The sequence below is a fragment of the Schistocerca nitens genome, chromosome 5, assembly GCF_023898315.1.
Source record: "Schistocerca nitens isolate TAMUIC-IGC-003100 chromosome 5, iqSchNite1.1, whole genome shotgun sequence".
NCBI classification, from domain to species: domain Eukaryota; kingdom Metazoa; phylum Arthropoda; class Insecta; order Orthoptera; family Acrididae; genus Schistocerca; species Schistocerca nitens.
In genome coordinates, this window is record NC_064618.1 from 168594372 (window position 1) to 168607555 (window position 13184).

General features: G+C 44.7%; 1 protein-coding gene and 1 pseudogene across 1 annotated transcript in view; both read left to right on the top strand.

The window, feature by feature from the left end:
* Positions 1-13184, top strand: part of LOC126259157 (translational regulator orb2) — a 468570-nt gene that overhangs the window by 101185 nt on the left and 354201 nt on the right. The gene's annotated exons all lie outside the window — the stretch shown is intronic.
* LOC126261155 (5S ribosomal RNA) lies at positions 10439-10556 on the top strand (annotated as a pseudogene).

Sequence of the window (13184 nt, forward strand, 5' to 3'; positions counted from 1 at the left end):
CGAATTATGAAAGGTAGTTGATTCTTACCCCCACAGCGACTGTCGCCTGCCACTAAGGGGTACGTGAGCCACGTTTGGTTGAAACTGGTCAGTGGTTTAGGGGCAGACGTGCAACACACACACGTTTTTATAACACCAGTATAAGTCTCAGGTCATTTAGAAAGCCACGAGAAAACCAAATCAGATCGATGGACACGGGAGGTAAACGCTGTTGCTACTGAACACGAGTTCGGCATATTTTTTTAAGTACTGATTTTTGCCTCATATTCATCGTGGAGTCGGTGCTTCTTTACAGATCTGACATTTCGCTTCGGAACTAATGTAAACATTACACTGACATATAACATTATGATTCGAACGTTAGCGTAAAAACCTGCCAAATAAAAGAAGCTAATATGCTGATTTGTTTAGACATACAATTCTTAAATACATAAAACTTTGTACTGCGGGCAGTCGCAGCCATTGAACTTCATAATCATTGGGAGTAAAATGAACTGCAGGACAGCTGTCATCGGTGATTTGTTTATTGTCGAAATCGGTTTCGCTGCATTAAAACAGCATCCTTGACTGCGAACGGTGGGAGCGGCTTGGTGCGCTAATGTGACTGTTTTCACCTGAGGATGCTGTTTTAATGCAGCGAAACCGGTTCTGACAATAAACAAATCACCAATCATAGTTGTCTTGCTGTTCATTTTACTTCCATTCATTACGAATTTTAAATGAGTCGTCTGAGAAAAATTTATCTTTCAACCTACGTCTCATGGCAGTACAATATCTATGATTTGTGTACTCGGTACGATAAATGAATCAACATACGTGTTTTCTTTTCAATGATGCCGCTTCTGCAGTCGTAATGGGTGTCTACATTAACCAGGCCAACTGGCTCATATTTAGCACATCACTTGTATGCAACCTAATGTGAAACACTCTTTGACATATTCTGGGTAAATAACTCCTCGTTTTCGAGAAAACCACCCCTAAATTTCATGACGCGCAATAGACTAAAATTTGACAGGATCGACAGATAATTGAAAATTGAATATTTTCCACATGTGGGGGGTCCGCAAACGCACATTTTCCTAGAAAACGAGGAAAGAAACCGTTAAGACTGCCGCTTATGTAGCCAGAGGCTAATCGCTGTTCGTCGAAAGCGCCGCTGGCGTAGCGACCAAGTCATCTGGCTGGGGAGAAGGGAAACTGTGTACTGTTAACAAATGCATTCTGCATTTTTTCTGATTTGTACTTTTTCCGTATCGGAATAGGTCGGAACAGAGCAGTTATAAAAGGCAAGTAAATCATTAAGGAATAATAAGGTAGGCAAATAATTTCTTAAACGACTTGGATTAGTAAATGATGAATATTTTGAACGTCGTTGTATGAAAACAATTTTGAGTAAAATAGCTGCGATTTTGTTACGAGGAACCACAGACGATGTTATTGTATGCGTGGTACTCATCGAAATTAATTCCCGAAAAATAAATATTTTTAAGTGTAAACCAAGTCTGTTTTCCACCGAATCTTTGGAAGGAACGATGTAGTTACTCGAAGATTGCGTTCATTAGACGCTCTCGATTCCGCGAGTATATATGATTCGAATGTTTATAAAGGGTCTTTCATGAAGAGTGATACTTCTAAAAATTTGAGAAAAATATAATCCACTAAACGTATCAAAGTAAATTGTGCTTTATTTTGAAGCTTAGACACTTCAGTTATGTTCTGAACAAAATATCGTTCAAATGTTCACCACGGTTCTGTACACACTGACGCACACGATGGCTCCAGTAGACTAAAATCACCCTGTCCGACACAAGTGGTTTCAACTCTTGAGTCAGTACAACGTTGTATGCATGCAGGCCCAAATATTTTTCGCAAGATTTGCCAAGCTAGTGTCTCAGGTAGCCGCAACGGTTGAGATCGTCTTGAAACATTCGGCTCTTCCTCAATACTGGCCGCTACTGCTGCGATAATGTCCTAAATTCGCGCTTTTCGTTGTCTTCTTGGAGGCTTCTGGTCTTGTAGAGTGAAATCCCGCTCAAACTTACCCAAGTACAAAAATATAGTAGAAACTGCAAGTAGTATCACTCAGTGAAAGACCCTGCCAGCCATCTAGTCTCTCGAAGGGAAGTGAGGACATGTCACAGAGTAAGTGAAAGAGCCATTGTAGAGGGACCAGGATAAAATTTTTAATTCTCTACTAATCCAAGCCATTTGAGAAATTTATTTCCCTAACTTGTTATTATTACATTTCATGAGGTCTTTTCGAATGAATCACAGTCTGGCATCTACCATAGCCACTTCAAAACACTCCGTACGCATACCCGAGGTATTTTACGAATGTGACTGCTTCCAGTGATTGGTCTGCAGCGGGTCTGATATTCCCTACGCTCTTATTTCGTTCGTAGGTGGTAGTGCGGAGACGGCCGCTGTGACCGAGCGGTTATAGGCGTTTCAGTCCGGAACCGCGCTGCTGCTACGGTCGCAGATTCGAATCCTGCCTCGGGCATGGATGTGCGTGATGTCCTTAGGTTAGTTAGGTTTAAGTAATTCTCAGTCTAGGGGACTGACGACCTCAGATGTTAAGTCCCCTAGTGCTTAGAGCCATTTGAATCCCCTAGTGCTTAGAGCCATTTGAACCATTTGGTAGGGCGGAAGTCAAGGAACACGGCTTCAGCGTAAATGGTTTGAACTTCTTAGGAAGTCATCGTCAAATGATCTGAAAATGTTACACAATAAATCGTAGAAGATACAGAATATTGTGCTTTAATGAAGTGCAATGGCAAATGGATGACGTATGCACGTATACTGGTGACTCAAGACGGTACTGATTACTAATTGTTCATTCGCCGTAGCTTCTTCTTAGTAAAACGGGCATGTCGTCTACGAAATTGCTGACTAACTGTTCACTCCTTTCTGTATCAAAGTACTCGAGCGAAATGGTGCAGTGGTTAAGCCACGGGTTTTGTATTTTGGAAGGATGGGCTCCGGATCTTCACCCGGACGCCCTAACTTGGATATTGTGTTATTTTCTTAAATCACTTGAAAGTGGGGGTGACCTTTGTAGAACGTCCGGTGCTACTTCTACACTCTTTACCAGTTCGACGTCTACTCTGTCAGTTACAAGGAACTTCTCTCTGACCTTCCTATTTTTTTGTACGTCTATGTGTGTGAAATCTTATGGGACTTAACTGCTAAGGTCATCAGTCCCTAAGCTTACACACTACTTAACCTAAATTATCCTAAGGACAAACACACACACCCATGCCCGAGGAAGGACTCGAACCTCCGCCGGGACCAGCCGCACAGTCCATGGCTGCAGCGCCTGAGGCCGCTCGGCTAATCCCGCGCGGCCCTATTTTTTCCTTTATTAGCCTTTGTTACGGCAGCTGTCACGACGTGTCACTTGTGAATAGCAGATGAAGACCCACTGACTCAACATTACGGCGGATGTGAGTGCTATGTATTGTGAATCTGAGATTGTTTTTAGGGCGCACTCGCCGGGCACTGCAATGTAATAACCTAACAAAGATGCTGAGAGTCATCGTGTAGATTGATGACTACGCCAGATTCTGCGTATCGGTACTCTGCCGGATCTGTAATGCACAGGAGTCGCTGCAGTTTGGATCCGCGCACAAACAGACGGAATGGGAGGGTGCGTGTTTAGCATGGGCCGCCGCGACACGTCTATCAACAGCGCTAATGGGTCAGCTGCTGCGGCGTGGACAAACAGCCCGTCCGTGTACTCGCGGTCCGCGCCACGGGACAACAGCGCTGATGTTCCCGCCTGCTCACGGGCCGCAGGCGTTCTTCCTACGCCAGGTGCAAGGAAGGGACCAGCGAAGCTGGTAGTCCGTATTGTCCACTTCACGAAAATTTCATTTCCATTTATAAATATAAATTTTATAAATAAAATACACGGGAATAAATTCCATCAACTACTACGAGATGAGGTCCAATCGGTCGCGAAGGGCCGGCCGAAGTGGCCGTGCGGTTAAAGGCGCTGCAGTCTGGAACCGCAAGACCGCTACGGTCGCAGGTTCGAATCCTGCCTCGGGCATGGATATTTGTGATGTCCTTAGGTTAGTTAGGTTTAACTAGTTCTAAGTTCTAGGGGACTAATGACCTCAGCAGTTGAGTCCCATAGTGCTCAGAGCCATTTGAACCATTCGGTCGCGAAGGGAACCACTGTGAAAATCAAAAACGTTGTATTTCCGCACGTAGCTACACCTTCCTGTTACTTTTCTACATAGTCGTCGCTCCGACTTGGACCTGTTTCGTAGCGCTGTACCAACTTTCGCAGAAGGCAACCGTCTGTGCTTTGCGTCAATTCTCTGCGCGCTGGTCTACAACACGTTGTCTGTGCCAAAATGTTGTCTTCATGCCCAGCGGTTCACATGAGCAGAGATGAAACTCAGGGTGAGCCAATTACGGGCTTTATTGTGGGTGATCAAACACTTTCCATCGAAAACGCTACAGGAGCATTTTTTTTTTTTTTTTTTTTTTTTTCATTGCCCCTGAAGAGTGCAGTCGAGAATTGTCATGAAGGAGGAAACGCATGACAGTTATGTTATGTGGGCCACATGACATCAAGCGAAATCTCTCAGCAGGCTCTCATACATCTTTACGCGCTCACAGGAAAGAGCGACGTGACGCGATCGATGGGCATATTAGAGGCACTGCCCAAGGCATCTGTGTAAAACTGCATAGGGTTTTCACTGTGGCTTCCATTTCGCTCCCAATTGGACCTTACTTTCGAATAGCTCTCGTGTATCGAGCATAGCGGCGGCTGCTTGATGTAATGCACAGACCAGGAAGTAGTCTATTTTCTTTTCGCTCTCTCTCTCTCTCTCTCTCTCTCTCTCTCTCTCTCTCTCTCTCTCTTATTATTTTTTTATTTTAAAGAAAAGTTCAAATGGTTCTGTGCACTATGGGACTTAACTACTGAGGTCATCAGTCCCCTAGAACTTAGAACTAATTAACCTAAGGACATCACAAACACCCATGCCCGAGGCAGGATTCGAACCTGCGACCGTAGCGGTCGCGTGGTTCCAGACTGTAGCGCCTAGAACCGCTGGGTTACACCGGACGGCTTAAAGAAAAGGGAACACCTCTTAATACAAACGTAACGAGGCGACGCTGTGGTACAAATATAGAGCGATTCTAAAAGGAATGTAAGTGCAGTTAAGTCCATTTACACTGACGAGCCAAAACATTATGACCACCTGCTTAATAACTTATTGGCCCATCTTTGGGCCTATGATGGATTTGACGGTTTGTTGGTACGTTTGTGGAGATATATCGCACCCAGATGCTCACGCGCAAATCGTATAATTTCCTTTAACAGCGGTGTCGCTGATCTGTGTACTCGGTGATAGCGCCCCAGATGGGTTCCATTTGGATTCTCATGAAGCGAATTTCTTTGACAAGACATAAACGTGAGCACACTGTCACGCTCCTCAAACCATTGTAGTATGGTTATGGCTTTGAGACATGGGCAATTATCCTAACATCGCCGGCGGAGAGGACATCAAGTATGAAGGGGTACATGTGGTCCACAGCTGTCAGCGTGTCTTCGATTACTACCACAGGTCCCATGCGAGCGGAACAGAATGTTTCCCATCGGAACGGAACAGAATGTTTCCCATCGCCTCATACTTCCCCCACCAGCCTGCGTCCTTGGGGCAGTGCACATTTCGAACCGCCGTTCGCGTGGATGACGGCGTTTGTGGAGACGATCATCGATCTGCTACGGCAAAAACGTAATTAATCCGACGAGGTGACACATTTCCATTGATCCACGGCCAGCCTCGACGATCTCGTGGCCACTGCAATCGTAACTGACGATGTCGTTGGCCCAATGTGTCAACACGTAGGGGTCGTCTGCTGTTGAGCCTCATGTTCAACAGCGTGCATCAGCATTGTGCTGTTTCGGCGAAGATGTCACAGATCGCTACATATCCTGCTTTACAGAGCAGGCAAGCCTCCAGATCCCACGTTCTGTTAAGAGTCGTGGACGTCCAGCCACATAATCTCCCAGTGGTAGTTTCACTGTCGTCCTACCATTTTCCATAAATGCTCACTACAGCAGGACGTGAACATTCGACCAGCTACGCCGTATTCGAGATGCCCGTTCACAGACTCTGGGTAATAATAATACACCTTTGTCAAAGTCCCTTATGTCAAGATTTTGCCTTTGCGGCCCGTGTCGTCGCTAGAATGATTCCTCAACCGTCTTTTACCCACTTACATACTTTACTTACCGTGTCTCGCAACGCCACCAGGCTACATCCAACCTCACGGTGAACAGTGGTCATAATGCCTTGGCTTATCAGTGTATACTCACACACAGTATACACTAGAGTCGCATTCGAGAGGACGACGACTCAAATTCGCGTGCAGCCATACAGATTCGGGATCTCCCTGATTTCCCAGAATTATTAGAGACAAACACCAGGATAGTGGTATGGAAACAGACTTGGGCAAATCCAAGCTTGTTGTCGTCTCTAATGATCGTTTCGAGCTTTATATCGCATCCTTCAATAAGGTTGTGGCTATGATAAGTTTTCCTGGCTATGGTCAGCTTTTTAAACACATCCCTAAAGAATGGTTCAAATGGCTCTGAGCACTATGGGACTTAACTTCTGAGGTCATCAGTCCGCTACAACTTAGAACTACTTAAACCTAACTAACCTAAGGACATCACACACGTCCATGCCCGAGGCAGGATTCGAACCTGCGACCGTAGCGGTCGCGCGGTTCCAGACGGTAGCGCCTAGAACCGCTCGGCCATCCTAAAGAATGCAATACAGCATAAACTCGAGTAGCTTATTCTTCTCCCAACATTGTGGTAGTTAGCGAACGAATTATGCAGCCAATTGTGTTTCACAAAGGCACCCTCACCCATTCACGAAGTTAAATGACAAACTTTCCAGTATATATGAAGAGATGAAAAGCTCATTATGTCCCTTATGGGAACAAGCTTGTTCCATTGTGGCAGAAGACATGACGGACAATCCTATAGAATTCAATTTGAATAACAGAGTCATCATAATGTAAGGTCCTTTTATGGCAATAGTGATAAAATTTTACTATTTCTGTGAAAAGCCGTCGCTTAACTGACCTTTCGAAATGAACTGAGTTACGTTTATCACCACCACAGTCCATTGATCTCCAATATTTCAGCCAGCCGGAGTGACTGGGCGGTTCTAGGCGCTACAGTCTGGAACCGCGCTACCGCTACGGTCGCAGGTTCGAATCCTGCCTCGGGCATGGATGTGTGTGATGTCCTTAGGTTAGTTAGGTTTAAGTAGTTCTAAGTTCTAGGAGACTGATGACCTGAGAAATTAAGTCCCATAGTGCTCAGAGCCATTTGAACCAATATTCCATCCTGCATACCTCTTCCGTAAAAGAGGGTATTTTCACATATAGTCATTTCAGTTGCCTCGTTAAGAGTACAAAGCTAATAAAGACGCGCAAACGTTCAGCAGTTGGCGCTGATTGTAAAGGGTGTGCTTCACCACAAGAAGGATGATCGAATAATGTTCGAGCCGATTATTCTGTGTCGAAAGGTGACGAACGCACTCTTACGACATGAGCATTTCTAACAGTTTCGTGCAGTCTTCCAACCCTTCACGGCTTATGATAATCGTCTTATCTTTAAATACCTAGTACAAACAACACAGGTATTCAGATCTAGTTTTTGTTTCTCATTTTTTGCCGTCCACATAATTTTTAAATTCACTCTGTACCACTTCGTTTTAAACGCTTGTACTTTATTTCGCTGTTTTGTCAAGGTACACGTTTCAGGTTCGCACAATACCGTGCTGGAGAAATGCAATCCCAGGAGCATTTCTCTCGATGATATGTCAGTACTTCAGAGGTATCCTTACTCCCTTCTCTTTGTCTAAAGTGTCTTCTGAAACTTATTCGATCGACATTTCAACCTGGAAATGTAATTTTACGTCCGTTAGTTGCAATACGAGAGACCGCCATTTTCATTCTGAAGAGCGTAAATATGAGCGGAGTTTTGAGAAAAACGTGCCGGATCGCAGAGAGCTGGAGTACAGCCTTCGTTGCGGGGCTTAGGGTAAGCGGGGGAGGATACGGGGAGGGGGGGGGCTGAAATAATTCCACAATCCGAGCGTAGTATGGCACTCGGGAGAGCTTTCAAAATGCTGGAGTTTTAGGGCTAGCCCCAGTCCCGACCGTTACTCACAATCAGAGGGTTTGCCACGAGCTTTTCTGCTCTTAATTTGCAGAATTCTGTTTCGTGTTTGTTCTGCTAGGCGGCAGCACTCAGTACAGGGTTCAATATTAGCTGCAGAATGGACTGAACGAATGAGAAGGCCCTCTGACGAGAAACAAGTCAGTCATTGTGTAGCTGCAATGGGGCCTGGCTAACGGGCCTCAAATGTTCAGACTTTGTAGAGTTGCCGTGAACTTGAGAAATCGTGAGTCGGTCGTAGCGGGAAGTAGCAGGTTCGGCGGAAACTGGTTGGGGAAGGTTATCGGTGGCTCTAGCTTGGTCCATTTAAGTCAGGCGCCCTTGACTTCGCGGTAGCAGCTTCGGTCCAGTGGAACTTGATCAGCAAATTGAGACTTTCAAATCCAGGGTACTGTCTCCACCTCAAGCTGGTGTTGCTGTTTGGTCGCAACTTTGTATGAGATCAGCGAGATTACAGATGGCTGGGATCTTGCTGTTTCACTGACTGCAGTCAGATCAGTGCAGGAGAGCTTTGGAGTAGAGCTACAGTCGGGACGCTTCTTGTCGTTGCGGTGATTAAAGCGAGGCTCTCGACTCTTACAAAAAAAGGTATTTCATTAACAAAGTAGCGAATTTAAATAATCTCCTAGACGACAGTGATGAAACTACACTGTGTAGCAGTGTTGCTGATTGCAGCTTGTATGACGCATGACGCCAGCTGGGAAGTCCTTTCGCGACAGTGTGTAGCTACAAGGGTAAGCGGATTCTCACAACAGCGCTTCTGCGCCTACTATGTAAATCTTCATCAACTGTAATATCAACATTATAAGAAAGTAACAATTCTTAGTTGTAACCAAGACGGTGAATAAAACAGTTATGTAGTAAATAGAAAATATGCGGGGTGTCACAGGAGAAATGATCAATATTGACGGATGTGACTGGAACGACCGTTCGAAGAAAAAAGGATACGAAACGTGGGCTCTACCTTAAAAGCTGATCATTTGTTCAGTAAAACAAATGTGTTTCACAACGGCGACGATAAGCAAGTGCTCATAGCTCTTAAGGTATTCATTTCAGACCCAATGTTTACTAGACATTTTTTGTTTCGAATGATCGTTCCTGTCATGTCCCTAAATATTGACCCTTAATAGTAATGGGGAAGAAAATTGCAACCAGCCACACTGTTCTTGAATGAATAATTTATTTCTCCGTAATTAGTTTCGTAACTACACACCCCATCAGACTGAAACGAGTATTTATCGCACAAATGTCTCAATTTTATCGCGTAATGTGAGAGAGTACACGTGACTTTGTGGTTCACAAAAGCTAAAAGCTTTTACTCTATATCATTACTTGAAGATACGATTTCCTTATTTAATAGAACACATAAGTCTGCTTCTTTGATGTGTGACATGCCGAACCATGTACGAAGCTGAGCGTAACATAGCGTACACACGTGTTCATGTCTCTTATCTTTATAACTAACGTCACGTCACCGATATTTTTGCGGTGGTATCTAAGGTTCTCTGGAACCAAACTGCTAAAGTCATCGGTCCCTACGAGAAATTCGCGGTGTCCTCAAACCATCATGGAGTTAAACAGAAAATATATGGGTGTGTTGATGAGTGGAGAATTGTCTGACTACAAATGGTTGGGGTTAGTCGCGCGTACGATTCTTTCACCTGTGGCAATTATTTGTTGGGGCGGAAAATGCCAAGTTGCACTTTGGTTCGGAGTCGATTTTAAAGTGCAGGTCCCGCTATAACCAGTGGGTCATTTCAAATGGCGGCCATCTCCAGTGGGCCCATGGCTGCTAAAGCACCGTGTGCTTCAAACCAGCCTTCGGATTGTGGGCTGTTTTACGGCAAATGAGAATCTCTTTCGTGAACATTTAAATATACGGCCGCGATATCCAATTCCCGCTCATGGAAAAATATTGATCTGGGTAAGAAACTTCTGTGCAACTGCCAGTGTATCGAATAGAAACTCAACAGACCCTCGGAAAATCGTCCTAACTCCCGAGAAGACCGTACGTGTGCGTAGCAGTTTACAGGCAGGCTCTCGTCGCTCGTTAAGAAAACTTGGTTCCAACAAGACGGCGCGACATGCCACACACCCAAGAAGATCTTGCAAGCGTTTGGTAACCGCTTAATTTCCAAGCGCCCATGTGTCCAAAGGCCGTCTCGCTCGCCTGATTTAACACTGCCAGTCTTTTACCTTTGTATTTATTTGAAGGCGGCCAACGGCCTTGCTGCAGTGGTAACACCGGTTTCCGCCAGATCACCGAAGTTAAGCGCTGCCGGGCTGGGCTAGCACTTGGATGGGTGACCATCCGGTCTGCCGAGTGCTGTTGGCAAGCGGGGTGCATTCAGATCTTGTGAGGCAAATTGAGGAGCTCCGGTCTTGTAAACTGACGTACGGCCGGGAGAGCGGTGTGCTGATCACATGCTCCTCCATATCGACATCCAGTGATGCCTGTTGGCTGAGGATGACAAGCGGCCGGTTGTTACCATTGGGCCTTCATGGCCTGGTTTTTTTTTTTTTTTAATTTGAAGGCGAGAGAGTACTCCGACTGGACGAGATGCTCGCAAGAGTTAAAATGTCGAATTCGCGATGAAACTTCGAGAATACCTCCTGTAGTTACAGAAGATGTGTTCAAAAACTGGGTGACACGAAACAAGTATTGTGTAGTCGCGAATGATCATCATTTGCCCGATGTAGTATTTCATAAGTAAACTTGGATAAATGTTGTACCTTGTGTAAAATCTTCAACTTTGTTTCGCGATTAGTTTTGTGTTATTCAAATTTGAAATCGTCAAAACATTGCGAAACACCCCTTAGAGGCTACGTAGCGAGCTTCCAATGCTGGTATATAAGCACCGACATGTAGGCAAGGGATCAGTGTGGCATTCGTGTCTTCGCGACGTGTGTGCGGTAAATGCGGAAATGTGAACTATGGCGACGTTATTACCAAATACTCCCAAACGTGATGTTATTATTTTCTTGGTAGCCGAAAGAGAAACACCAGTAGACATCCATTGGAAAACGAATGTGCATGGGGCAGCATGTCTGTTGAAAACCATTGTTGTGGAATGGGGCTCCAAGTACCGTGCTGGTCGCGATTCGACACAAGACGCCGGTCGGTCTGTAACGCAGAAGTTACCCCAACTCAAGGGGGAGGGCATAATGATTTACCAAATGGGTATCTTCAACATTGTGCGGCGGTGGGATGACTGCCACAGAGCTGACGGCGGTTTTGCATGATTCGCATACCGATTCTGGGCTGTACGGCCTTCCCCCTTGTACATCCAGTAGGTCGCAGGAAATGCAAAGAGAATTTCCAAAGTTTCGGTAATTAAGTTCGCAATAGGGTTGAAAACCGAATATGCTAATGCGACACTTGCTGTAGCCAACGAATCAGATAGGATACTACTTTTCTCCTCTACAATCGGCAGCGGCACCGCAACGGGTCACAGAACGACAAACGCCCTCTTCGTTTACGTCACGGTACGGAGCGTAATCCCGTAGATTTTGTCTACACAGCGACAAAAAAGTCAGTGTCGTATTCTATCTGCAACAAACACGGCGGCTACCTTGTTGTTAACAACTTACGCTGCGAAATTGGACTGTGTTTGGTGTTTGGCTAGATTTCTAGTAGTTGAACAACAGAGTTGGGCTCTATTCATGGACTTACAGTATTTCACAGCGTCCATTCTACGAATAACCGCAGCCAGCCAGAAGTTTGCGTTTTGCGTCGAACTCTCAACCCGCACTGAACCCATAACCGGTGGATTTGTTCAAATAAGGGGAAAGGCAACACTGGTCCATGTAAATGTACAGTAGAGGAAATCAGTACAAAGTCGGGGTTCCTAAGAAAGTAATGATACAATGTTTGAAGCATACATGTATTGAATTTATTGTGAAAGTAGTAGATACATATAAAACATTAACTCTCGTGACGGAATTACATAGCTTCTTTCGTAACAGGAGTAACAAACAAAGGAGTTTGCATTTCATGAATGGAAATTGATATAAAAGCACTCACTGTCTAGTTGTGTTATTTCATTGTTGGCTGGATACTATGTCCAAGTCTATTCATTCTAATTATCTCAAAAGTTGTCTTTGGCATTGATTTCGTTACAGCCTGTAGTTCTTGCAGTTAAATTGCGGCCCACCTTTCTCTTGTCGCTGTTTTGTCTTCCATTGCGATTAACGCGCCCAAAATGTTTTCCACAGGGTTCAAATGCAGGCTACGCGCAGGCTACGGCAAGACATCGGTATTTTTATCTTCAAACCACTTTTTGTATGTACCAGAAACACACACGGGTGCAGTATCTTGTTGGGACATAGGACTTCGGTTCCCTAGGACCTCATACATTCTAATGAATTCTGTCTCTAGCGTCTCAGGGTACATACTAGAGTTCATTCTAGTGTTCAGCCAAGCAATGTGTGATTTACCTCTGTCGCATAAGGCTGCCCAAATCATAACTCTTCCATCACCAGAACTTCTGCTCATTCTTACCTGTTGCTCTGTTCTTACATCTTGCCAATAATACTAAAATCCATCCAGCCCATTTAAATTATACTTCTACTCATTACTGAAGCGAACTTCATCACTTCATCCCATTATGAAGTCCATGATATGTTTCCCAGCAAACTCCAATCTCGCCTGTTTATGTTTGGGTGTGCATATTTCTGCAGTCATTCCTTGCATGTAAGATGTTTGTCATCTGACAAAATTTTTCGTACTCTTCTGCTACTTACTGGCAACGTAAAACAGCAACGAGTTGAGAAGCATAACGGTTTGTGGCCCTGGCTTTTCAGAAAAGTAACTGTTTCGATGATTCACATAATTTTCTACAATGCCGTATGTTTTCCGACCTGTTCATATCGTACGTCCAATCTAAAGATATTTTCGATGACTGTACTTGAACAGTTGAGCTCCTTAGAGAGTCCCATTCCTTGTATTCACCAATTTTTGCTT